Source organism: Pogoniulus pusillus, chromosome 12 (assembly GCF_015220805.1).
Source record: "Pogoniulus pusillus isolate bPogPus1 chromosome 12, bPogPus1.pri, whole genome shotgun sequence".
NCBI classification, from domain to species: Eukaryota; Metazoa; Chordata; class Aves; order Piciformes; family Lybiidae; genus Pogoniulus; species Pogoniulus pusillus.
The window spans coordinates 4,862,217-4,889,545 of record NC_087275.1 but is presented as its reverse complement, the minus strand read 5'-3'; the positions used below and the strand labels follow the sequence as shown (position 1 = coordinate 4,889,545).

Below are 27,329 nucleotides of genomic sequence, written 5' to 3'. Positions count from 1 at the left end.
ACTTCCTCCTAACATCCAGCCTAGACCTCCCCTGGCACAACTTGAGACTGTGTCCCCTTGTTCTGTTGCTGGTTGCCTGGGAGAAGAGACCAACCCCGACCTGGTTACAGCCTCCCTTCAGGTAGTTGTAGACAGCAGTGAGGTCACCTCTGAGCCTCCTCTTCTCCAGACTGCACATCCCCAGCTTCCTCAATTTCTCCTCACAAGGCTGTGCTCCAGGCCCCTCACCAGCTTTGTTGCCCTTCTCTGGACACATTCCAGCGCCTCAACATCTCTCTTGAATTGAGGAGCCCAGAGTTCTATCAGATCTAATGAGACAAAAGAGTAGTCAGTATCCTCAGTGTCTCATCTACCTTTTTCCCTGGAAGGCATTTCTGATGCACACATTTGCTTCTTATTTCAATTCTCAAATATTTTATTGCATTGTTGTAAGTCTTAATTTATTTCTTTATAATATAACACACTTGTAAGTTGCCAGTAAGGAGTGTTGAATAGTAAACAAAATCCCACTCTTTCTATTTTAATTCTTTGACTGTGCTGCTTTGTGCAGGATTATCTATCATGTCCTTGATTCAGATATTTAGCTTATTGTAGTGTGTAGCATAAATTTAGTCAAATGGTGCTTCTGTTGAGGTTTTGATGAAGCAGTTAAACAGGAGAGTGGGTACAACTGTAAATTAATTGAATGGATAGACTTGGGTCTAATACTTCTTTAGCTGTCATTTGCTTGTTTTGTTCTGCTTAATTTAGCTGCTTTTCAGCTCATAAACTTCAAAGTCAACCCAAAGTCAAACTCAAGGAGGATTTATATGATATAAACAGGCCTGATCATCTGGAAAAGTGTGAGCAAGTCTGGCATCTATGCAGTCTGCATACTTGTGGTGAAGATCATAGAATCAAGCATGTATGAAGAGACCCCCAAGATCATCCAGTCCAACCTAGCACCCAGCCCTAGCCAATCAACCAGACCATGGCTCTAAGTGCCTCATCCAGGTTTTTCTTAAGCAGCTCCAGGGACAGTGACCCCACTCCCCCACCCTGGGCAGCCCATTCCAATGCCAATCACTCTGTCTGGCAAGAACTTCCTCTTAACATTTAGCCTAGACCTCCACTGGCACAACTTGAGACTGTGTCCCCTTGTTCTGGGTGCCTGGCAGAAGAGACCAACCCCACCTGGCTACAGCCTCCCTTCAGGTAGTTGTAGACAGCAATGAGGTCTGCCCTGAACCTCCTTCTCCAGACTGCACATCCCCAGATCCCTCAGCCTCTCCTCACAAGGCTGTGTTCCAGGCCCCTCTCAAGCTTTTTTACCCATCTCTGGACACCTTCCAGCACCTCAACATCTCTCTTGAGTTGAGTAGACCAGAACTGGACACAGTACTCAAGGTGTGGTCTGACCAGTGCTGAGTACAGTCATTGAATAACCTTCCTTGTCCTGCTGGCCACACTGTTCCTGATCCAGGCCACGATGCCATTGGCTCTTTTGCCCACCTGGGCACACTGCTGGCTCATGTTCAGCTACTATCTACTTTTGAGCTTACCGAGTTAACCTGTAGTAAGAAATAATGAATGAAGTTGCTAACATAGAATCATAGAATCAACCAGGTTGGAAGAGACCTCCTAGATCATCCAGTCCAACCTAGCACCCAGCCCTAACCAATCAACCAGACCATGGCACCAAGTCCCCCATCCAGTCCTTTCTTGAAGACCCCCAGGGACGGTGCCTCCACCACCTCCCTGGGCAGCCCATTCCAATGCAAATCACTCTCTCTGTGAAGAACTTCTTCCTAATTCCACATTCACTACATAAAATCACTGGTTAAAAAAAACCTTAAATAAGGCACCTCTCTGAAAGAAAGACATTTTCAAGTAGCTTGTAATTTATAGTTGGTTGGCTCATCAGTAGTGATCACCACTAAAAATGATGTCATCTTTAATTGCTCTGGATTGTTTTATAATGAGTTTTCCCAAATTGGTTTGAAGAACAACAAATCCATTTATTCAAGACTGCAAATTCATACTGTACCATGCCATAAGCACTGTCTTTGGTTGTTAGCTGGTTGGCTATTTATTGAGTTCAGCATATTTCTGGCTGATAGATCAGAAAACCTTTAGCATCCAGTTTACATCTTGGAAAGCACTAATCTAGTTAATTTGTATAGAAATTAACTCTCAACCTTCATAGAACTCTGCAGTGATGTTATCTCATCATCTTATTTCCTGTTGCTATACCTCTACTTTGCCCAGAACTTTTCCTCAGTGTAGCTTTCTTTGTGTGCTTGTGAAGGATGATGCAAAATTAATAACATGTATTAATTTTTATACTCAGGTGAAGATTGTTAATAACTATGAAAACTGTTTATTAACATTAAAACTCGCCAGAAAACTTATTCACAGGTTCAAAAATGTACAGGTTGGAAATTTAGGCAGGCAGGGCACAGGCAAAACCTGAGCACTTATTTCTTAAAGTGGCAAAGGCAAATGGGATGCCTGGGGAGGTGGTGGAGTCGCCGTCCCTGGGGCTGTTCAAGGCAAGATTGGATGTGGCAGTCAGTGCATTTTGAAAGATGAATCAACCATCTAGGATATGGAGCAATGGGTACCATCACAGAATCAATCGAGGTTGGAAGGGACCACAAGGATCATCTAGTTTCAACTCCCCTGCCATAGGCAGGGACACCCTACCCTAGAGCAGGCTGGCCACAGCCCCGTCCCTGGAGCTGTTCAAGGCAAGATTGGACGTGGCACTTGGTGCCATGGTCTAGCCTTGAGCTCTGTGGTAATGGGTTGGACTTGATGATCTGTGAGGTCTCTTCCAATCCTAATAATACTGTGATACTGTGAAATATTATACTGGTAGAGGCTTTGAAGTATTTACTCACACAGCATAAACCAGGCAGTACCCAAAGGAGGTGGAAGTCTGTCCAGTTGGCTGCTGGGTCTTGATTTCTCCCAGGCTTCTGTTGAAAGGAGGCAGACAATCTCTGACCTTGTCTCCTGGCTCCTCTGGATGATCTGGGTATCTCCAGGACTTGTAGTCTTAGCAGGAAGACTTTCAGGGGCAGGCAGGATGTCTTGAGGCATGCACGGTCTCATGTTGGGTGTGATGCGTGCAGGCATTTGGAGCCTGTTCCTGGTCAGCTCTCCAGGCAAATCTGGGATGCAAAACGAGGCAGCAGCAGCCTCGTGCTACCTGCTTATCCCTTTTAGCAGCATCCAGCCTGCAACCAGTGGGGCATTGGGCATGGATTAGCCAATGGGAATGGCACTTTGCCAGGCCTCAGCTTTTTAGTCAGAGCCAAGGCTTTCACCCTCCCCTCCCAAGGTTGCTTCCCTAGCACAGAAGGAGGAGCAGGCAAACACGTCTGGGCATGGATAAGCCTGTGTTTGCCCATCAAGCCTGCCACCACAGTGCTTTGACTGTGTCAAAGGGGAGTAGAACAGTGCCACTTTGCTATCCCATACCAAAGAGCTGTCCTTACCAATGATTACAAACACAGTGCTTGTTGCTCAGCAAGACTTGCTGCTCAGCTGAAAATACAGAGTCTAATATTCTATATGTTGGAGTTTAGGTTCCTTGGATTGTTTGTTGTGGTGGGTTTTGTTTTGGGGTTTTTTTTGTTCTTTTGGTGTGTTTTTGATGGGGTTGCTGTGGGTTTTTTTGGTGAGGTTTTGTTTGTTGTTGTGGTGGTGATTTTTATTTCTTTATTTTGGTGTAATTTTTTGGCAGGGTTGTTGTTTTGGTTTTTTTTTTTGGTGGGGTTTTGTCTGTTTGTTTTATCCTAGAAAACATGTCCTGGCTACTAAAATCTGTAATTGTTTTGATAGTTCAGGTACAAGTAATAAATCATATTTTGAGTGGGGTTGGGTTTGCTTGTTTTGGTGGTGGTGGGTTTTGGTTGTTTTTGTTTTGGTGTGCTTTTTGTTGGGGTTGCTGTGGATTTTTTTGGTGAGGTTTTGTTTGTTGTTGTTGTGGTGATGATTTTTGTTTCTTTGGTGTATTTTTTTGGTAAGGTTGTCATTGGGTTTTTTTTGTGGGGTTTTGTCTGTTTGTTTTATCCTACAAAATTTGTCCTGGCTACTAAAATCTGTAATTGTTTTGATAGTTCAGGTACAAGTAATAAATCATATTTTGGGTGGGGTTGGGTTTCCTTGTTTTGGTGGATTTTGGTTTCTTATTTTGGTGTGTTTTTGTTGGGGTTGCTGTGGATTTTTTTGATGAGGTTTTGTTTGTTGTAGTGGTGGTGATTTTTGTTTCTTTTTTTTGGTGGGATTTTTTGGTGGGGTGGTTGTTGTTTTGTGTGGTTTTTTTTCTGATGGGGTTTTGTCTGTTTCTTTTATCCTACAAAACATGTCCTGGTTACTAGAATCTGTAATTGTTTTGATAGTTCAGGTACAAGTAATAAATCATATTTTGGGTGGGGTTGGGTTTCCTTGTTTTGGTGGGTTTTGGTTTCTTATTTTGGTCTGTTTTTGTTGGGGTTGCTGTGGATTTTTTTGATGAGGTTTTGTTTGTTGTAGTGGTGGTGATTTTTGTTTCTTTTTTTTGGTGGGATTTTTTGGTGGGGTGGTTGTTGTTTTGTGTGGTTTTTTTCTGGTGGGGTTTTGTCTGTTTCTTTTATCCTACAAAATATGTCCTGGCTACTAAAATCTATAATTGTTTTGATAGTTCATGTACAAGTAATAAATCATATTTTGGGTGGGGTTGGGTTTGCTTGTTTTGGTGGTGGTGGGTTTTGGTTTTTTGTTTTGGTGTGTTTTTTGTTGGGGTCGTTGTGGGTTTTTTTTGGTGAGGTTTTGTTGTTGTGGTGGTGATTTTTGTTTCTTTATTTTGGTGTAATTTTTTTGGTGGGGTTTTGTCTGTTTTATCCTACAAAATATGTCCTGGCTACTAAAATCTATAATTGTTTTGATAGTTCAGGTACAAGTAATAATATTTTGGGAGGGGTTTAGTTTGTTTGTTTTGGTAGTGGTGGGTTTTGTTTTTTTTTGTTTTGGTGTGTTTTTTATTGGGATTGTGGGGTTTTTTGGTGAGATTTTGTTGTGGTGGTGGTGATTTTTATTCTTTATTTTGGTGTATTTTTTAAGTGGGGTTGTTGTTGGGTTTTTTTGGTGGGCTTTTGTCTGGTTTTTTTTGTTTTATCCTAGAAAATGTGTCCTGGTTACTAAAATCTAATTGATTTGATATTTCAGGTACAAGTAATATATCCCTATGTATGCTCTTAGAATCTGTCTCTCTTTTTCATACAGCTCTTTGCCATTTCTCTCACACAATACAAAAGAGCATCACCAACAATGATTACATAGACAAAACTTTGCACAGTGTGTGGGTGCAGAGATAAATGGGCTGGGAAAGAAGAGCCCCTTAGTCTCTGGATGGAAGGCTTGAATTTGTGGTTGTGCCCTTCCACACCAGTGTTGTGTGGGGAAAAAAAGTGGAAGTTGGAAGAACAGAAATATGACCTAAGAAATGAAATTGCTTCCAACTGGGTATCAAGGCTCAGGAGATCTCTGATCTTCCTTTTTCCAGGGTGATGGGGACTTGTCCCCCTCTGTGGTAGTGAGGAGACACAGTTCTCTGGAAGATGCTCTTAGAGACCCATTGGGGAGAACCCAAAAGTTTCAAGGAGAAACAAACTGAAGTTTGGGGTGTTTTTCTGACTTTAATTTACAAAATGCATGATTTGAACAATCTTCTGAATTAATCTAATACTTTTTTTTCCCCCTTTCTTTTGTTTTTGTGTTCTAGGTAAGAGTCTATCAGATTCCTCACTACAATCTGACTACATAAAGGTAACAGATCTTCAGCTGTCTGAAGCCTGTGATGGGACTATAATTGTGTGTGTATGTGGGCATTAGATTCTTTTGCATGTGAAAAATGTCTGAACTGCTAATAGATTTATTTCCTCAAGGAAAATGAGCCACCTTTAGCAAACCTTGAAAATCTAATTCAAGGAATTATGTTCTATGCTGCAGATCTACCATGATCTACGTTTCCTTGGGAAAAAGAACCCATATTTAATTCATGTTGTTAGCATATTGGATTTATTTTGAGTAGCAATGAATTTTCAGGATAGTTGAGGACAATTCCATCGTACTGTGTTGGACAATGAAGTATTCAAAGCTTTCAGACTAAGCAGGTGGTCAACAACATGATAGATGGCAGCTTGTTAAGACATATTGGATACATGTAAGTAGGTGGAGATGCTACAAAATGGGGATGGAGAGAGGTGAAGAGAACCTAGTGCAATGTAAGATTAAGGCATCAATACAGTCATGTTGCATAGTGTCTTCTTTTTCTTTGTTTTTAAAACAAGTTTGCAGAGTGAAAAAGTGTGGAGTTGCATAAGGAGTTCAAACTGGTACAGTTTAAGTTCAAAGATTCTGAAACAGAAGGGTACAGGACATGAATTGTGCTGAGGAAGGTACAGGCTGGATGTTAGGAGGAAGTTCTTCCCAGAGAGAGTGATTGGCATTGGAATGGGCTCCCCAGGAGGGTGGTGGAGTTGCCATCCCTGGAGGTGTTGAAGAAAAGGCTGGATGAGGCACCCAGTGCTGTGGTCTAGTTGATTGGATAGGGCTGAGTGGTAGATTGGTTTGTATGGTCTTGGAGAGCTCTTCCAACCTGGTTGATTCTATGATTCTGTGTCTCCTTATGGGTAATATATGTAGGCCAGCATGCTGACAGAGGAGTGTGGGCTCACATGCTGAAGCATTCAATACATTTATCATTACATGACATTTTCAGATTCTTTCTTTGATTCATTAGTGGTCTCCCCTGCCATGAGGAGATACCTTCCACTAGATCAGGTTGCTCAAGGCCACATCCAGCTTGCCCTTGAACAATAGGAGCTTGAACAACAAGGGCATCCACAACCTCCCTGGGCAACTTGTTCCAGTGTCTCAACACCAGTATTGAAAAGAATTTCTTCTGAATACTTAGTCTAAATCTACCACCCTCAAGCTTATTGTCTTTATTCAACTTGCTTTTTTTGTTTCATTTTGGTGATTTTTATTTGATTATAAGGTAAAAGAAACAAACCAAAAAAAAACCCTCTCTGTATTCTAGATTAAGTTATTTTCCTTTTAAATCCTTGATGGTAGTAACGATTTATGGATATCAGTCTTGTAAGAATCCTGTCTTTTGATAGACAACTGAACTGCTGGAACATATCCAGAGAAGGGTGGTGAAGCTGATGAAAGGTATGGAACACAAACCCTGTGAGGAGAGGCTGAGGGAGCTGGGGGTGTGCAGCCTGCAGAAGAGGAGGCTCAGGGGATGACCTCATTGCTGTCTACAACTCCCTGAAGGGAGGCTGTAGCCAGGTGGGGTTGGTCTCTTCTGCCAGACAGCCAGCAACAGAACAAGGGGACACAGTCTCAAGTTGTGCTGGGGGAGGTCTAGGCTGGATGTTAGGAGGAAGTTGCTGGCAGAGAGAGTGATTGGCATTGGAATGGGCTGCCCAGGGAAGTGGTGGAGTCACTGTGCCTGGAGGTGTTGAAGCAAAGCCTGGATGAGGCACTTAGTGCCATGGTCCAGTTGATTGTGTATGGCTGGGTGCTAGGTTGGACTGGATGATTTTGGAGGTCTCTTCCAACCTGGTTGATTCTATGAAAACCACAGGCTCCTGCCTTACATTTGTTTGTATTTGTTGCACCATTCTTTAAGGTCACTCCAACTTCCCACTTTATCTCAAATCAGCACTCCTGAGCTCGTGCACTCTCACCTGTCCATGGCTTATGTTCCAGTGTATAACATTCAGACAATTCTATAGAATCAATACATTCAATATTACTGTTCCCAACACTGTTTTCATCACAAATCCAAAATGCAGTTCCTTACCAGCTACTGCAAAGAAAATTAACTCTCTTCTTGCCAGAACCAGCATATCTACATGAAAAGAGATGTCATCCATGTACTTGAGAGATGTATTTCTTTGGTTCTGTTAGATTAATAGAGGCTTCTGAGCAGTTTGATGCAATACCTAATCATAAGCATATAAATGTAGTTTAGTTTTATATAAAGCTACATAATGCTTAACCACAACTCCTCTGGATAATTTGTGGCAGAGGCTATTATCAGCTGTTAGCCATAATTTCCAAAGCTCTTTTCCATCAGTTTCAAGTTGTTGGCAGAAGTGTGTGCTGCACTTTATTATGTGAATTCCAGAGGTTCTTGATTTTTTTTTTCATATGGCTTTTATGTGCAACAGCAATGTTATGAGCAGCCTTTTAGTGTGTGTCAGGTTACATTAGGGCAAACTGGCTGTTTTTTTCCTCTGTCTCTATTGTGAATGGAGGTATGGTCTCTCTGTGATAAAAACTGCTCGGGATAATGGGTCCCTTCTTTTACCTCTTCATCCCTAGTCTAGGAAAAAAATAATTGAAAAAAACCACCTGACTTCTCTGGTAAAATAAAATGCCTCCATTGAGCTTTCTTCCCAGTGCAGGGATTAACTGAAAGACAAGAAGCAATGGGTGTAAACTGCAGCTAAAGAGGTTCTACCTCAACACAAGGGAGAACTTTTTTACAGTAAGGGTCTCAGAGCACTGGAACAGGCTCCCCAGAGAGGTTGTGGAGTCTCTTTCCCTGGGGAATTTCAGGCCTCTCTGGCTGTGTTCCTCTGTGATCTGTATTAGATAGGATTGTCCTGCTCTGGCAGGGGGGTTGGACTCGATGGTCTCCTCCAGTCCCTTCCAACCCCTAACATCCTGTGAGCCTGTGATATTTAGGGCTGCAAATGCTGTCCCTGGGGCAGTTCAAGGCAGGATTGGACGTGGCACTTGGTGCCATGGTCTAGCCTTGAGCTCTGTGGTAAAGGGTTGGACTTGATGATCTGTGAGGTCTCTTCCAACCCTGATGATACTGTGATACTGTGATTTTACACACCCTGCCCCCATCCAACTATCTAATGCCTAATAGCCATGTTAATTGAAAATTCAATTGTTAAAGCATTTAGTTGCATTAAGTATGCACGTGGAATCATATCAAGATTGTAGGAAAATAGATTGTTTCAAAATTTAGCATTCTTGTATGAAATTTGTGTGAATATTTCTTAGATCTACCTCCAAAAGCAATGCTTTGGCATACAAGATGAGCCGTTACAAAGAGAGAGGAGCTAAGTTCTTCACCCGACTTCTCTGGTGAAATAAAATGCCTTCATTGAGCTTTCTTCTCAGTGCAGGGATTAAATGAAAGACAAGGAGCAATGGGTGTCAGCTGCAGCACAAGAGGTTCCTCCTCAACAGAAGGGGGAACTTCTTTACTGTAAGGGTCACAGAGCCCTGGCACAGGCTGCCCAGAGAGGTTGTGGAGTCTCCTTCTCTGGAGCCTTTCAAGGCCTGTCTGGATGTGTCCCTCTGTGATCTGTGTTAGATAGGATTGTCCTGCTCTTGCAGAGGGGTTGGACTGGATGATCTCCTTGAGTCCCTTCCAACACACAAATCAATAGCAAGCTGAGGCAAGGTTGTTACTGTTGTTTTCTGTGAAATCATAGAATCAACCAGGTTGGAAGAGACCTCCAAGATCATCCAGTCCAACCTAGCACCCAGCCCTAGCCAGTCAACTAGACCATGGCACTAAGTGCCTCATCCAGTCTTCTTTTGACTATCTCCAGGGATGGTGACTCCACCACCAAAGGGTAGAACCCTGCACTTGGCATTGTTGTATCTTATTCCACTGGCCTCTGCCCAACCATCCAGCCTGTCAAGGTCCCTCTGCTGGGCTCTTCTGCCCTCCAACTGATCAACACCTGCTTCATGCAAGATCTGCTGCAACAGTTCATATTAACATATACTTAATGCCATTAAAGTGACTCCTTGAAGTTGTAGAGGACCTAAGCCTGACTTTAAACTTAATCTGTTTTGGTGCTCACTGAGTGGATGCCAATATGTACTTGGAAGCTTTCCTAAATAACAGTCTTGTACTGGGAATTGAATTCAAATCTTTGTTTTAAGAGTTATGAGCTTCAGTGGGTTAATATAAGATCACAGAATCAGAGTATTTCAAGCTGTAAGGGACCCGTATGAATTGTTGAGTCCAAATCCCTGCTTCATCTAGGCATCATCCTTTCTGCTTCTGCCCTTATCTTCCCAAAGGCTATGCCTCTGGAAGATGAGGCAGTCTGGCATCGAGCTGCCACATTTTAAATTCAGCCACCAATAATTTAAGCTTACATTTTTATAGTAGCCTTCTTGAATCACTAGAAATGATGAGGTAGGGTTTTTAGAGAGGCCACACTATCTATTCCAGGCTTCTCCATATTTAGTTTTTATGGCCACACAGTAAAAGCTCACATAACAGTCACTAGCTAACGTGCCTCTAGATATGTTATCTACAATTTATCTTTCTATATAACTCTGCAGCCTTAATTAATATCTACTCTTTTAGAGACAGCTCATAAAAATTTACTTCTTACTTTTTCCTTCTGTGACCCTCACTGTTCTTGCATGTTTCCTGAGTTCTGTCCTGTGTTCTTTTTATTTTGCTGTGATTAAATTTAGTAATAACAGACAGAAGATAATCATGCAAACTGTCAGGGTCTTAAAGCTGTTCATATTAAACATGTGCTATTCTGAAGAGTTGTCAGAGAGTTAATATATAACCAGAGATGCTTTTCATTGTCATTATCTTTTGATGCTATTTGAAAGAAACAAATATTTCTAGATAAGTAAGAATGTCCATGCCATAAACCAAGGGGACACAACCTCAAGTTGTGCCAAGGGAAGTCTAGGCTGGATGTTAGGAGGAAGTTGTTGGCAGAGAGAGTGATTGGCATTGGAATGGGCTGCCCAGGGAGATGGTGGAGTTGCTGTCCCTGGAGGTGTTGAAGAAAAGACTGGATGAGGCACTTAGTGCCATGGTCTAATTGATTGTCTAGGGCTGGGTGCTGGGTTGGACTGGATCATCTTGGAGGTCTCTTCCAACCTGATTGATTCTATGATTCTAAGTTACTACTTTTCTCCTGAGTGGTGTATCAGATCCACATCTGTCCCCATGTGTGAAGTCTTTGTTTTTTCCCATGTCTTTTAACTCTCACTTCTAAACATGTTTGTACAAGTGCATACAGAATCCCAATAGCAGTAATCTATGTAAAGAAAGTACATGAAAATACCTCAGATGCTCTGTTCAGATAGAATATCTATCTAAATGGACTTAGATATAATACACACTTTGGCAATATGCCATGACTTTCAGACATGACTGTACGAATCAACAATGGAAAATAACTGCAGTTGGGGAAGGCAAAGAAATACAGATTTTCTTTTCTGTGCATGCTGAATCCTTTCACTCTGTTATTTGACATGTAGAATGCTGTAAAAGAGCATGTTTTGCTAGAATTGCTAATGCAGGCTTTCTATGTTGCATCTTTTCTCTGCATTTGATCTGGTTGTGATCATTTCATAGAATCAACCAGGTTGAAAGAGACCTCCAAGGTCATCCAGTCCAACCTAGCACCCAGCCCTAGACACTCAACCAGACCATGGCACTAAGTGCCTCATCCAGGCCTTGCTTCAACACCTCCAGGGACAGTGACTCCACCACCTCCCTGGGCAGCCCATTCCAATGGCAATCACTCTCTCCTACAATCAAATATATTTACCAAAAAGCCCACATGATCTGCCATCACTTAGTGTTCACTGTTTTAAATAGGCAAATAATTACTCCAGTGAAACTTGAAGTTGTGCCAGGGAAGGTACAGGCTGGATATTAAGAGGAAGTTGTTGCCAGAGAGTGATTGGCATTGGAATGGGCTGCCCAGGGAGGTGGTGGACTCAATGTGCCTGAGGGGTTCAAGAACAGACTGGATGAGACACTTGGTGCCATGGTCTGGTTGACTGGCTAGGACTGGGTGCTAGGTTGGCCTGGATGATTGTAGAGGTCTCTTCCAACCTGCTTGATTATCTGATTCTATCAATTTTTCAGATACTGAAGAAATCAATTACTTGTGTGCAGGTCATTGCAAGTCCTAACTTGGCAGTAGAACTTCAGTGTTCATGCTTTGCTGCTTCTACTTTGAGTTTCTTTCTCTGGTTCTGAAGTGTCCATATGGACATGCAGAAGTGCACAGACTGAAAAAGTGGCAATAGGTAAGAAGCTGGATGTTCTATCCTGCTCTGAAATGTGCACATGAATTCACTAACTCCTTTTTGCCCAACTGAATACATTGCCTTTTGGGTTGGTTTTTTTTCCCCACAGCATTCAGAATTTATCCATTAAGTCATTTATTTCTGTGTTAAGGCTGACACCAGATGTTAATGATAAAAGCAGACTGAAAGGGAGCAATCAAAAAAACACAGGTGCATGTAGCTCAAACAACATCTTTGTTCTCTGGAAGAATGATGTGACTTTGTATTAGCAGATTTAGCATATCTCTTCAGTAAAGCAAAGTGACTCCTGTAGTGAAAAGTCCTGTAATGGAAATAAATGTTTGTTCTTAAGGGCTCATTGCTTTTTGTTGTCTAAACTATTTAGGCATCCAGGTTAGGTGGTACTTCTGAGCACCAGCTGTGTGCTTGTCTGTTACTGTGGGGAAGAGGAGGGAAAAGGAAACATGACTTTGCTTAATAAGGATGTTTACTGCATTTTGTCAGTGAGGCTTTGTTGAAGGTTGAGTTGTGCAGACCTTGACAGGTTTTATATATAAATATGTCCCCTCAGCTCCCATTTAATTAATGGAGAAGAGTTTTTAACAGTATTTTGGTTTGGGAATCTTCCCAAGAAGAGGTGAGAGAGGCTGAGCCTATTACCCAGATTATTCTGTTTTGTAATCTATCAAGCACAGATTCAGTGCCTCATCATTCTTCTTGCTACATCTTTCTGACCCACAGGGTCTGCTTCAAGCCTTACATAGGGCAATCAGTCATGGGATGGATTGCTGACTGCACAGCAGGAGGTTAAAATCTTTCCCAAAGTTCATTGGAGGAGGAGTGAAAGGAGGCAAGGGAAGACTAAGGTAGCATACATTAGTGCAGAATTTCACTCAGAGGGCTATTGTAATTTAAATGTCTCTATTAAGAGTTTAATAGAGTTGTAGCTTCTGCCTCTACTGTGCTGACATGAAACTGTTTTTCTCCCACTGTCCTTAGTGTTTACAGTCATTTCTTTCCACCAAATGTCATTTCCCTTAGGATTAATAAAGATACACTTTAGTTGCTGCATATTTCTTGCAGGAATAAAAATCATAACAGCAAATATTCATAGAATCAACCAGGTTGGAAGAGACCTCCAAGCTCAGCCAGTCCAACCTAGCACCCAGCCCTGTCCAATCAACCAGACCATGGCACTAAGTGCCTCATCCAGTGTTTTCTTGAACATCTCCAGGGATGGCGACTCCACCTCCACCCCAGGCAGCCCATTCTAACCCAAATCACTTTCTCCATGTGATACCATCCAGCCTAGATCTCCCCCATCACAGTTTGAGACTGCGTCGCCTCCTTCTGTTGCTGGTTGCCTGAGACAAGAGACTCACCCCCCACCTGGCTACAACCTCCCTTCAGGTAGTTGTAGCGAGCAATTAGATCACCCCTGAGCCTTCTGCAGGCTGCACACTCCCAGCTCCCTCAGCCTCTCCTCACAGGACTGTGCTCCAGGCCCCTCACCAGCTTTGTTGCCCTTCTCTGGACATGTTCCAGTACTTCAACATCTGTCTTGAATCAAGGAGCCCATAACTGGACACAGCACTCAAGGTGTGGCCTGACCAGTGCTGAATATAGGGGAAGAATAACCTCCCTTCTTTTCAAGTGTGTGTAGTAGTGAAGCTTAATAGTGAAAGAGAATTTTGAAGTCTTTAAGAACTCTGAGAGGAAGCAGGATAAAAAATCATGAGTACTTAGACAAAGTAGTCAAACCAGAGGCAAAGAATAAATATTCCCTTATACCTCCTTGAAGATGGAACCAATCACACCTCACTGAGAAGAACTCTGGCATGAAGTTGAGCATCACTGTAGAAGAAAAGTGCTGAAATGATAAGCACTGCAGAAAATGCCACTGTTAGGTAATGAGATTGTATGAAAATGTAGAGGCAGATGTTGACAGAGACACATAAATCCTACAATAGAAGTACAAAAGAGCTAGCAAAGAAGTGTAGCGAGGTATCGACTGGAACACTTGTAACAGTACTGTAAGCAGGGTAAAAAATATCTTCACATGAATATTTCCTTGTGGCTTCATGCTTTTCTCAAGGCCAAATCTAAGATTCCTATTGTATTCAGAAAAAGATTTTTTTTCATATGCTTCTGGTGAATAGCAATCATTTCTGTACCAAAAAGTAGTGATTCTGTCTTTAGCTTCCCCTCTAGCAGGTAGTGTGTGTAAAACCTCGGATGCTGGCTGACCGTCTGGCTCAAGTGGATAGGCAAAGTTGTCAATGCTTGTGCACTCAGCGTCTTTAAAGCTGATTTTAAGGGATGACCTTATTGCTGTCTACAACTACCTGAGGGGAGGTTGTGGCCAGGAGGAGGTTGCTCTCTTCTCTCAGGTGGCCAGCACCAGAACGAGAGGACACAGCCTCAGGCTGTGCCAGGGGAAATTTAGGCTGGAGGTGAGGAGAAAGTTCTTCCCTGAGAGAGTCATTGGACACTGGAATGGGCTGCCCGGGGAGGTGGTGGAGTCGCTGTCCCTGGAGGTGTTGAAGAAAAGACTGGATGAGGCACTTAGTGCCATGGTCTGGTTCAGTGTCTAGGGCTGGGTGCTAAGTTGGACTGGCTGAGCTTGGAGGTCTCTTCCAACCTGGTTGATTCAATGATTCACAAGGAGCAGCGTGTACAGTTGCTACCAGAGGAAGTGAATAGGGTAGATCTACAAACAAGTGATGATGGAAGTCCCAAGTTTCCTGCAGGTATCCTGGGGCTGTAGGCACTGCTTACTATTCCTCTGTGTAAACCTTGCCTTTTGAAAGAAAAATACAGTTTTAGACCTTTCTGTAGTATTTGATAGTTCTTTATTCAGTTTTTTGTTCTTCTTTCTGAGGATAGAATTTTGGCTTTTGTTATGGAATCATAAAATGGTTTAGGTTGGAAGGGACCTTAAAGATATCCACTTCCAACCCTCTGCCATAGGCAGGGACACCTCCCACTGGAACAGATCACTGAAGGCCTCGTCCAGCCTGGCCTTGAACACCTCCAGGGAGGGAGCAGCCACAACCTCCCTGGACAACCTGTGCCAGTGTCTCACTGCCCTCACTGCAAACAACCCTTTCCTAACATCTAGTCTGAATCTCCCCTCTGCCAGTTTCAACCCATTCCCCCTTGTCCTGTCATTACAAGACCTTGTCAGTAGTCTCTTCCCAGCCTTCCTGTGGCCCCCTTCAGATACTGGAAGGCCACTCTAAGGTCTTCTCAAAGCCTTATTTTCTCCAGGCTGCAGAACCCCAACTCTTGTAGCCTGTCCTCATAGCAGAGCTGCTGCAGCCCTCTGGGCATCTTCGTGGCCCTCCTCTGGACTCTAACAGTTCCATGTCCTTGTGTCAGGGGCTCCTCTGTGAGCTAAAATACTGTTATGATTCTTGAATCCCCTGTGCAAAGTCAAACCTGTTCTGTAGCTTACCTCCAGCTGGCTAAAGTGGCTGTGTTTATATGAATTCATTTCATATGTTAGCGTTTTGGTTCTGCAGCTTTATGTGGCATCTGTAGTAAGTTCTGGCTCTCCTCAGTTCATAAATAAAACTCTGTCCTTTCTTTTGTAGACAAGGTCACCAGGTAGAAATTGCTTTGTCTGAATCCTGTAACACTGGAAATCGATTGTAGGCAAATAGATTTTCAATTACCAACTAACCAAATCAGCTTCTTTTGTTTCACTGTATTGTTTCATTATTAAATAGGAATTGGCCTGTAGCCTTGAAACTCCTCCTGTTTGATATGTAAATGCTCTTTTCCTGGGATGTTTTTAATGCAGCCTAGGCAGTGTTTTATTCTTTGTTCCAATCACTCCTGATAGATCTGTTCATTTACAGCCTTATTGTTTCTGTATGGAGCTCCATATAGAATGTCACTCTTGCCTTGAATTTCACTATGCCTGTAGCTCTATGAAGAGGCAAAGGGGTAGGATCTTGTCCCCATGTCAGGGAGGCAGGGAATTAATGTGGCCAAGTCAGGAGTGATAAAAAACAGAATTATTTTGTTTTCCTGGAACCCCACCCCAAAACTATATTACAAAAGTTGGTTGGGTTTATTAACAGTTTCAGTTTGCTTGGGAATTTCTTCCAAAATAATGTCATAGATAAATTTAGATGTTTAGGAGGTCAGGAAGTGGAAAAGGTTGAGCCATAAACACAGCTTTACCCCACTGTCCATCAGGCTGAGCAGAAGTTTAAAGGAACAGCAGGTCTTACTCATGGAGGTGAGATAGGCATTTGGCAGTGATCCCTTGCTGGATTCCTTTGCAGGAGCAGCCTTCTAACACTGCAGGCAATATCCGGTAATAGAGATCCACGCCACAGAAGCCCTTAGGCAAGTGGCAGAGCCACCAAACTTGGGAGTGTCTTGTGCACTTCCTCCTGAGTGGGATGGTCATGGAACGATGCTGCCCTCGCAGCGGCAGGGGAGAGACGAAACTGCTAGGGTCCCAGTCTGGGAGGCAGCCAGGAAGCTGGCTACTGATATGGTCTGAGAAGGTGGTCCAGATGCCACCATCTCTCTCTCTCAAAGTGTATAGGGTTAACACTTCAGGGGGGTGTAACTCTGAACCTGACCCTAGGGGTCTTGGCCCCTCCCCAGGGATGGGCCACACTCCAGGTGATGGTTAGCCCACTGCCCCCACTTCCTGGCCTATAAAAGATGGAGGGGCTTCCTTGCTTGCTCTCTTTTCTTCGCTCCCTCTCAACACACACACTCACACTGCATACCAGCACACCATGTGGCAGCCACGAGGCAGAGACACCATCACATTGCTCGGGTTGTATCCATCCCTTTTTGTACTTTGTTGTTTTCCCTTCCTTATCCTTTGTAAACTCCCCTACCTCCAATACCTTTTCTAAGTTATTGTTAAACTTTTCCTTTTTTAACTTCCAAATCGAGTGAGATTGATTTATTTGGGTGTGCTTACCTCTCTCTCTATATATATCTAATTCCCTATCTCTGGGAAAGGAGGGGGAAGAGGGGAGGGCACTCTATAAATTCTATAAATTGTCATTGGGTCTACTAAATTTATTAGAGTCTCTGGGAACTTACATTTGAACCCAAGACACAAAGGACCCCAGACTTGCCAAGCCTGCAGGCTTGCACAAAAGGGTGCAAAGGTGGGGAGAATCATCCAAAAGCAGGGACGGGGTAAAACCAAGAGCTGTACAAAAGGTAGGAGCTGTCCAAATGCAGGGACAGTCCAGTCACAGCAGGAACCTGCCCTTCGCAGTGGCAGGGGACTCTCAAGGAGGGAACCTTCAAGGCAGGAACCCTTGCTCTATTTAGCCTTATTTCTAGACAAAGTGTCCATTTCCCATTTATACTGAGTGCAAAAACCCAGCTAACCACCAATTCCAGTGCAGGCTTCCACACGGGTTAGCCCACATGAAGAAAGGGTACCTTTTGCTGCCCCCCTTCAAGCCCACAGGGCAGGGGGAAACAGTTTTCACACCTTCTTCTCCCATTCAAACCTGCAGGTATGGGGGAGAAGAGAGGAATTTGGGGTACCCTGGACACCCCACCAACAGGTTTTAATTAATCTCAATGGCATTTCATATGTTAGTAAGGATCTGCCTCATTGCTTTTACAGGATCAAACCTGGAGTTTAGCCCTGAAATATATTTTGTGTGTTACAAGTAGATTTCTTTTTTTTCCTCCAGGAGAACATATCAAAGTCTGCCTTTGCAGCTGATATGTAGGTATTTCTGTAGGTCCCATAACAGAATATTGCAGAGTGGTATCTCACATGATGTGATCAATAGAGCGGGTTAGGAATTATCTCTTCCTTAATCCAAGCTCCTGTATAAACCAGATAAAGATTCAGGGTCTTAAGATCTGTCTGTGTGATGGGGTATTTATATATGTACTACACACACATGTTATGCAATGTAAGAAATGAAGTTCATGATGGCCTCTGTTATTTGGAGTTCATGTTGCATTTACAGATGTTTGTATTTTATATGCAAATGAATCATTATGCACTGAAGAACCATATTAATTTGACCAGGTTCTTACCTTATATGAGTCTCCTGAAATGACTTCTGCCATTCAATCCACACACCAGTTATAACAAACCAACAAACATTCCAAAGTGGTAAAGCATTAAATTTCTCCTAAGCACAAGGCAGATGGGACAGATCTAGGTTTATGCATGCAGGCACTGCTGAGCATGCTGAAAATGTGGAGGTTTGGTTTTGATGCTTTCACAAAACTCACTTTGGTTTTACATGTGTGTGATGGTTTGGGGGTTACCCACCCCCCCTCACACACACATTGGAAAGTCACCCAGACTAGACTCAGCCACTGGTAATGTGAAGAATGAAGCTATATTTACAGCTTAGCACAATATACATTATATACAGAAAGATACAAGTCAAAAAGTAATACAGAAACACAACAGCCCTCCCAGAAACCTGAGTCCCCAGGAGGGGCTCTCAACCACCCTTCCACCTTTTCCCCACCCCTCTACCTTACCCCAGAATTTGCCTTACACTCACTGTATTTTGGAGGGTTGGCCAGGGGGGTTAGGAAGCAGATGGATTAGTCAGGCAGGTTAGAGAGAGAAGTGCAGCTCAAAAAGCCCAGAGAGAGACTCCTTTATCTACATTTGTGTTCTTGTTCTTATCCATCTCAGCAAGCCTATGAGTGCAGCAGACATCACCGTTGTTCCCTTTTTACAGCCTAGCATCTAACTCTTCTAACCAAAGTACTACCCCAACTGGGCTTAAACTATCACAATGTGTAGATAAAAATGTTTGTTCTTGTGTTATGTAAAGACAGAGTTCTATTTTTTGTTGTTGTTGAGACAACTTCTTTTTTTTTTAATAGAAGCAAAATGCTAATTAAATATGGAATATCTTGAAATTTTGGGGGATTTTTTCATACAATCATTGAATCAACCAGGTGGGAAGAGACCTCCAAGATCATTCAGTCCAACCTATTTCTCAGCCCTAGACAATCAATTAGACCAGGGCACTAAGTGCTTCATCTGGGCTTTGCTTCAACACTTCAGGGATCATGACTCCACCACCTCCCTGGGCAGCCCATTCCAATGCCAATCACTCTCTCTGCCAACAACTTCCTCCTAACATCCAGCCTAGACCTCCTCTGGCAAAACTTGAGACTATTTCTCCTTGTTCTGTTGCTGGTTGCCTGGGAAAAAGAGACCAACCCCATCTGGCTACAGCCTCCCTTCAGGTAGTTGCAGACAGCAATGAGGTCCCCCCTGAGCCTCCTCTTCTCCAGGCTGCACACCCCCAGCTCCCTCAGCCTCTCCTCACAGGGCTGTGCTTCAGGCCCCTCACCAGCTTCGTTGCCCTTCTCTGGACACATTCCAGTATGTCAGCATTTTGGCTATGTTGGTTGAGTTCAGTAAGGTTAAGCTTTACTGCACACTTTCAGTTTTCTTTTTTTCTTGAAGCCTGATGTCTAGGAAGCAGAGATAAATTTCTTCATGCCTTCATTATCTGAAAAAGTAAAATATTGTATCCTTAAGCATTCCCTGGGGCAACCAATGGGTAACCTGCCAGTCCCATTACTGCAAGAAGGCTTCTCCCAGAGGTCATTAGCCATCCCTCCTGCTTTACTGTAAAATGCCTGATGTTTGAATGTTTGAAACCTGTTGAGTTTAGCTTCTTATTTTGTGAAAGGGTATTTTTAAAGATCTAGTCTCAGTTTACCAGTGTCCTTTGAGACTGTACAGAGGCAAAGCTTTACTTGCTATGTCATAGATGATTGCAGCCTTCCTAGGAAGTTTGTGCAATACAATTGTTAATGCTGTCACAGTAGCTTGCCTTCTTCTATTGTGAGTGATGTACAGTTCTAGAATAGGAGCATTATTATTGCGTTGGTCTTTAACTCCATTGGAGGCTTGGAAATAGGTTTCATGTGGTGTTAGACCTCAATGCTATCTCCTGCTGAAGACATTTGCATCAACAAATGCTTCCTGAGACTGTCAAAACACAATATGAGTTAGCATTTAAGCTTCATATGTACATAAACAGTTTTTCTCACCACATATAAAACAGAACTATTCTGATGTCTTTTGAGGTAGTGTCTTTTTGGCTTTGGTTTGTTTGGTTTGGTTTGATTTTGAGTTTGGTTTGGTGTTGGGTTTGGTATTGATTTGGGTGGGGATTTTTGTTTGGTTTGGGTGTTTTTGTTGAGTTGTTGTTTTGTGTATTTTATTTTTTTGTGGGACAATTTGTTTGCTCATATAGAGAAACTGTAAGACAGGTTAGAATGACCTTGAGTGGAAAGAAAAGTAAGATTATCATAGTTCATTATGCATTTGAAAAGCATATATGAAAAACTATTCCATGCGAGAGCGTTGTCTACCTAGATTCATAGAATCAGTCAGGGTTAGAAGGGACCACAAGGGTCATCTAGCTCCAAGCCCCCTGCCATGGCCAGGGACACCCTACTCTAGATCAGGATGCCCAGAGCCTCATTCAGCCTGGCCTTTAACACCTCCAGCCATGGGGCCTCAACCACTTCCATGGGCAACCCATTCCAGTCTCTCACCACTCTCATGCTGAAGAACTTCCTTCTCACCTCCAGCCTGAACCTCCCCACCTCCAGCTTTGCTCCATACTCCCCAGTCCTGTCACTCCCTGATGGCCTGAAAAGTCCTTCCCATTTTTTTATGGGCCCCCTTCAGATCCTGGAAGGCCACAAGAAGGTCACCTGGGAGCCTTCTCTTCTCCAGCCTGAGCAGCCCCAACTCTTTCAATCTGTCCTCATAGGAGAGGTGCTGCAGCCCTCTGAGCATCCTCATGGCCCTTCTCTGGACATGCTCCAGCGTCTCCACATCCTTCTTGTACTGGGGGCTCCAGAACTGGATACAGTACTCCAGGTGGCATCTCACCAGAGCAGATGGGGAGAATCACCTCCCTCACCCTGCTGGCCACACTTCTCCTGATGCAGCCCAGGATCTGGTTGGCCTTCTGGGCTGCAAGTGCACACTGCTGGCTGATAGTTTCATTATTAATGACTTTAGCCTATATGATATCATTTAATTGATGTTTATAAATAGCTTCCTTCCCTGTGCTTATGAAATATAACATTTACCAAACTTCTTCTTTGATGGAATTTACATATGGCACATCATGATGATTAAAAGCCAGCCGTCTTTTTCACAGCATGGCAAGAAACAGCATTTGATTTATCTTCGTGGCTCTCCTACCACTTGCTGTGACTGTACTTTTGAAATTTTAATATTCTCATTTCTCAAAAGAGGCTTGTTATGTAAAGCATTATGTAAATATATTTTATGCTTTGTTTTTGGCTTTCTGTGGGGGAAAAAATAGTGATTTTAATGTGATGAGCAAATAAAGCAGGAAGGTAGGAATGAAGGCTTCATACCCAAACAGATTTTTTTGTCAAAGGAAGCAAATTTCTCCTTAAAAATCTGAAATAATTGAAGTAGAGTGTAATGTGAGTGGTGTGTAGTGAGTCCCTTTCTTCTGAACTGCTTAGCAATTCATGAATGGAATCACAGAATCAGTTAGGGTTGGAAGGGATCACAAGGATCACCTAGTTCCAAACCCCCTGCCATGGCCACGGACACCCTGTCCTAGATCAGACTGCCCACAGCCTCATCCAGCCTGGCCTTAAACACCTACCTGAAGGGTGGTTGTGGCCAGGGGGAGGTTGCTCTCTTCTCTCAGGCAGCCAGCACCAGAACAAGAGGACACAGCCTCAGGCTGCGCCAGGGGAGATTTAGGCTGGAGGTGAGGAGAAAGTTCTTCCCTGAGAGAGTCATTGGACACTGGAATGGGCTGCCCGGGGAGGTGGTGGAGTCGCCGTCCCTGGAGCTGTTCAAGGCAAGGTTGGACGTGGCACTTGGTGCCATGGTGTAGCCTTGAGCTCTGTGGTAAAGGGTTGGACTTGATGATCTGTGAGGTCTCTTCCAACCTTGGTGATGCTGTGTGATACTGTGTGATACCTCCAGCCATGGGGCCTGGGCCTCAACCACCTCCCTGGGCAACCCATTCCAGGCTCTCACCACTCTCATGCTGAACAATTTCCTCCTCACATCCAGTCTCAACCTACCTGTCTCCAGCTTTGCTCCATTCCTAACCCTAACCTTGTCCTGTCACTCCCTGATGGCCTAAAACATCCCTCCCCAGCTCTTTTGTGGGTAGTGAGGCACTTAGTGCCATGGTCTAGTTGACTGGCTAGGGCTGGGTGCTAGGTTGGGCTGGATGATTTTGGAGGTCTCTCCCAACCTGGTTGATTCTATGATTTCTAGATAGCTGACTCTGACCTTTTCTAGGTTAGTGCAAGCACAACATGACTTTTGAAGACAAACATCAGACTATGAGGCTGCTGCATCTTGCAGACAGATCTCTCCTTCTGCCCTCCATCCTCATGCTCCCCTTTGAATGCCCTTCCCTGTAGTAAATGCAGGGAAGCTCCAGACTTCAGGCTAGTCAAGCTGTGCTGTGGTAATTTTTACCAAGTGAAGATGCAAAAGCACACATCCACTACAACAAACTACATTTTGAAAGAGCAGAGATTGCTGTTCTATCTGCTGAGGCTTTAACACTCTCCCTTTTAATGCTGGCCTTCGCCACACAGGAGATTTGATCAAGGTGTTCTTCAAAACGGGGTGCCATTCTGGGAAAGTCTAGTATAAACCTCTTGTCTGTCACCTTCTAATTCTTTTTAAGCAATTAAGTGCCTGCTGATTTACTGAGGTTGCACTAGGATTCTTGCTTTGTTTTTTCTCCATATTTCTGCCTGTGGTGGTTCCCCCCCCCCGCCTTGTTTTTATTCCTTCCCCCCCCCCATTGTTAGGTTCAACAAGGGAGCTAAAACTAATTTGACTGTCCTCCTTTTCCTCCCTTGTGAGCCAGCCTGTGCCTACTAAACACCTGTTTCTTAACAGAATGAAAATAAAGACCAAATTAAATTTACTCAGCGCCATGGTTTAGAAAACTGAATCCAAAACCAAGTGCCAGATTCAAAGAGAATGCTGTTGAAAGCTATGCACAACTGTGAGAATTAACTAATGCCTGTTCCAGAGGTCTGAAACAGGAGGTGCACAGTAGGTGGTTCGTATCAAATAGCTCTAACCCCATAGGCTGGAATTGTTTTTCCCTCTCTTGGGTGGCAGGGTTTTTTAAAGCACTGGTACCAGTGTCGACATGTCTACCTCCTAAAAAAAACCTTGAAAGGCATTTAATGTGTAGAGAAAGGAGGAATAAGCATTCCAATGTAAAAAAAAAAGGGTAAACAGAGCTCAGGCAGTTTGGAGTACTGAATGTGAAGAAATTATGTCCTCACTACAAAACGTTTCTACTTTGTTGTCACTGTTAGGAAATATGAGAGCAACCAGGGAGAAAGGGATCTGGGGGTGCTGGTAGACAGTAGCTGAAGATGAGCCAGCAGTGTGCCCAGGTGGGCAGCAGAGCCATTGGCATCCTGGCCTGCATCAGGAACAGTGTGGCCATCAGGACAAGGGAGGTGTTTATTCCCCTGTACTCAACACTGGTCAGGCCACACTTTAAGTATTGTGTCCAGTTCTGGGCTCCTCAATTCAAGAGAGATGTTGAGATCCTGGAGTGTGTCCAGAGAAGGGCAGCAAGGCTGGTGAGGGGCCTGGAATACAAACCCTATGAGGAGAGGCTGAGGGAGCTGGGGGTGTTTAGCCTGGAGAAGAGGAGGCTCCAGGCAGACCTCATTGCTGTCTACAACTACTTGAAGGGAGGCTGTAGCCAGGTGGGGTTGGTCTCTTCTGCCAGGCAGGCAGCTGTAGAACAAGGGGACACAGTCTCAAGTTGTGGCAGGGGAGGTCTAGGCTGGATGTTAGGAGGAAGTTATGGGCAGAGAGAGTGATTGGCAATGGAATGGGCTGCCCAGGGAGGTGGTGGAGTCACCGTCCCTGGAGATGAATCATAGAATCAACCAGGTTGGAAGAGACCTCCAAGATCATCCAGTCCAACCTATCACCCAGCCCTATCCAGTCAACCAGACCATGGCACTAAGTGCCTCATCCAGTCTTTTCTTGAAGACCCCCAGGGACGGTGCCTCCACCACCTCCCTGAGCAGCCCATTCCAATGCCAATCACTCTCTCTGTGAAGAACTTCTTCCTAACATCCAGCCTAGACCTACCCTGGCACAACTTGAGACTGTGTCCCCTTGTTCTATTGCTGGTTACCTGGGAGAAGAGGCCACCCCCCACCTGGCTACAATGTCCCTTCAGGTAGTTGTAGACAGTAATAAGATCACCCCTGAGCCTCCTCTTCTCCAGGCTAAACAGGCCCAGCTCCCTCAACCTCTCCTCATAGGATTTGTGCTCCAGGCCCCTCACCAGCTTCGTTGCCCTTCTCTGGACATGCTCCAGCACCTCAACATCTTTCTTGAATTGAGGGGCCCAGAACTGGACACAGTACTCAAGGTGTGGCCTGACCAGTGCTGAGTACAGGGGAAGAATAACCTCCCTTGTCCTACTGGCCACAGTGTTCCTGATGCAAGCCAGGATGCCATTGGCTCTCTCGGCCACCTGGGCACACTGCTGCCTCATCTTCAGCTTACTATCTATCAGTACCCCCAGGTCCCTTTCCTCCTGGCTGCTCTTCAGCCACTCTGGCCCCAGCCTATAGTGCTGCTTGGGGTTGTTGTGTCCAAAGTGTAGAACCCTGCACTTGGCCTTGTTAAATCTCATCCCATTGGCCTCTGCCCACCCATCCAGCCTGGCCAGGTCCCTCTGCAGGGCTCTCCTACCTTCCAACAGATCAACACCTGCTCCTAGCTTGGTGTCATCTGCAAACTTACTGATGCTGGACTCAATGCCTTCGTCCAGATCATCAGTAAAGATATTGAACAGGACTGGGCCCAGCACTGATCCTTGGGGCACACCACTAGTGACAGCTGCCAACTGGATGTGGCACCATTCACCACCACTCTCTGGGCTCTGCCATCCAGCCAGTTCTTGATCCAGCACAGAGTGAATCTGTCCAAACCATGATCTGCCAGCCTGGCTAGGAGCTTCTTGTGGCAGACAGTGTCAAAGGCTTTGCTGAAGTCCAAGTAGACTACATCCACAGCCTGCCCCACATTCACCAGGCAGGTAACCTGATCATAAAAGGAGATCAGGTTGGTGAGGCAGGACCTGCCCTTCCTAAACCCATGCTGGCTGGGCCTGATCCCTTGGCTATCCTGTAGGTGCTTTGTGATGGCACCCAAGATGACCTGTTCCATGACCTTGCCTGGCACTGAGGTCAGGCTCACAGGTCTGTAGTTTTCTGGCTCCTCCTTACGACCCTTCTTGTGTATGGGAATCACATTGGCCAGCTTCCAGTCTTCAGGGACCTCTCCAGTGAGCCAGGACTGCTGATAAATGATGGAGAGTGGCTTGGCCAGCTCAGCTGCCAGCTCTCTCAGCACCCTAGGGTGGATCCCATCCGGTCCCATGGACTTGTGAGGATCCAAGTGACTTAGCAGATCCCTTACTGCTTCCTCATGGATTAGAGGGGGACTCTACTGGTCCCTGACTCCATGCACCACTTCAGGAGTCCAGCTGTCCTGGAGACAACCTGTCCCACTAGTGAAGATTGAGGCAAAGAAGGTGTTAAGCACCTCTGCCTTTTCCTCATCCTTTGTCACTATGTTCCCATCTCTATCTAGTAAGGACTGGAGGTTGTCCTTGGCCCTTCTCTTGCCATTCATATATTTAAAGAAACACTTTTTATTTTCCTTGGCAGCCGTGGCCAGCCTGAGCTCCAAGTGGGCTTTTGCCTCTCTAATTTTTCCTCTACAAGACCTAGCAACCTCCTTGAACTTCTCCTGGGACACCTCCCCTCTTTTCCAAAGGTGATACACTCTCTTTTTAATCTTTAATTCCTTCAGCAGCTCCCTGCCCATCCAGCCTGGCTGCCTCCCTCGTCGGCTCATCTTCTGGCTCAGTGGCACTGCCTGCTCCTGTGCCTTCAGGAGTTCTTTTTTGAAGCAGGTCCAACCTTCCTGATGATGAGGAAAAGCCTGGACGAGGCACTTAGTGCAATGGTCTGGTTGATTGGACAGGGCTGGGTGCTAGGTTGGACTGGATGATCTTGGAGATCTCTTCCAACCTGGTTAATTCTGTGAGGAAGCCATCATATCCCCATCCTAGCTTTTAACCAATATTTCCATACACTTGTGATTTTTCTTTGCCAGTTTTTAGAAGTGAGTAGGTGAACATGAACAGTTATCAGTGATACAAATCATTACAGAAGTGGAGCTCTGCTGGAGCTATAAAACTGGTAAAGACAGAACTTTTCTTGGACCAGTCTCAGGTCCTTCCTCATGAGATGCTGTACACCCTTAAATTGTGTTGGATCCGAATGGTGAAAGGGATTAAATGTTCTGCAAGGCAAAGTAAGTGGCTTCCTGTCTCAGGAAGAAAGAAAACTTACAAAACTACTGCAAAATGTATTTGTCTTGCTCTGTGCATTGTTACAAATGTTATTTGTTGTGGTAAACAATATATACAAATGGATTGTAACCACATTACCACAACTGAAACTTGTTTTGCTAGCTATAGGAGAAAAAAAAAAACCCTGAGGATTAGGCAGGACTTGGTGGGATTTAGTTTATAAACTGTAAACTGTGGCAAATCTCCATTTAAATAATTCTGAAAGAATGCATGACACTCCTGAGTTTCAAATTCAGAAGTTCCTCACTTGCTGGCAGGGTCTGCAATAGTGAAATTGTGTTGTTTACAAAATACAGTTAAGCAACAGGCTTCTCTATTCCGAGTATTAAAGGTTTCCAGTTTCCACCAGGGAGGTTTCAGACACTCTGGATCTTTTCTTTCTTCATTCTATGTCCCAGTGCAGAGGAATCCCGGGTGTGGGAAGTTTGGATTCTTAAGCACAGGATTAAGGCACAAATGGTGTAAAACACATAGGCTAGCTTTATTGGATTCACACAGCACGCACACATGAGGATAGGGATGAGGAGCAAGTAGGGCTAAGAGAGAGAGGGGGAGAAAAGAGGAAGAAAAGAGAAATAGCCCCACACAGACAGAAGAACGCTCACCCCAGAGTCTTTTGGCTACCTGTAAGTCCATTTGAGGAGAGGGGGTGGGGAGTGCTCTGCCTGCAGGTCAGAGCTTCTCTTCTTTCCCCTGCCTGCCTCATTGAATATGCATGTTTATCTGAGAATCACTTAGCGCTTTCCAGGAGTGATTTGCTTAGCCAGGCCCACTGTCCACTTGTACTGG

At 44.3% G+C, this 27,329-nt stretch overlaps 1 protein-coding gene and 1 long non-coding RNA gene across 6 annotated transcripts in view; both read left to right on the top strand.

The window, feature by feature from the left end:
- CADM2 (cell adhesion molecule 2) overlaps nt 1-27,329 on the top strand; it is an 871,614-nt gene that overhangs the window by 377,822 nt on the left and 466,463 nt on the right. The window lies entirely within an intron of this gene.
- Nucleotides 1-27,329, top strand: part of LOC135180089 (uncharacterized) — an 88,657-nt gene that overhangs the window by 4,717 nt on the left and 56,611 nt on the right. Inside the window, exon 2 of the long non-coding RNA XR_010304268.1 lies at nt 5,750-5,793. This is a non-coding gene — a long non-coding RNA (uncharacterized LOC135180089). The remainder of the gene's footprint in view (nt 1-5,749; nt 5,794-27,329) is intronic.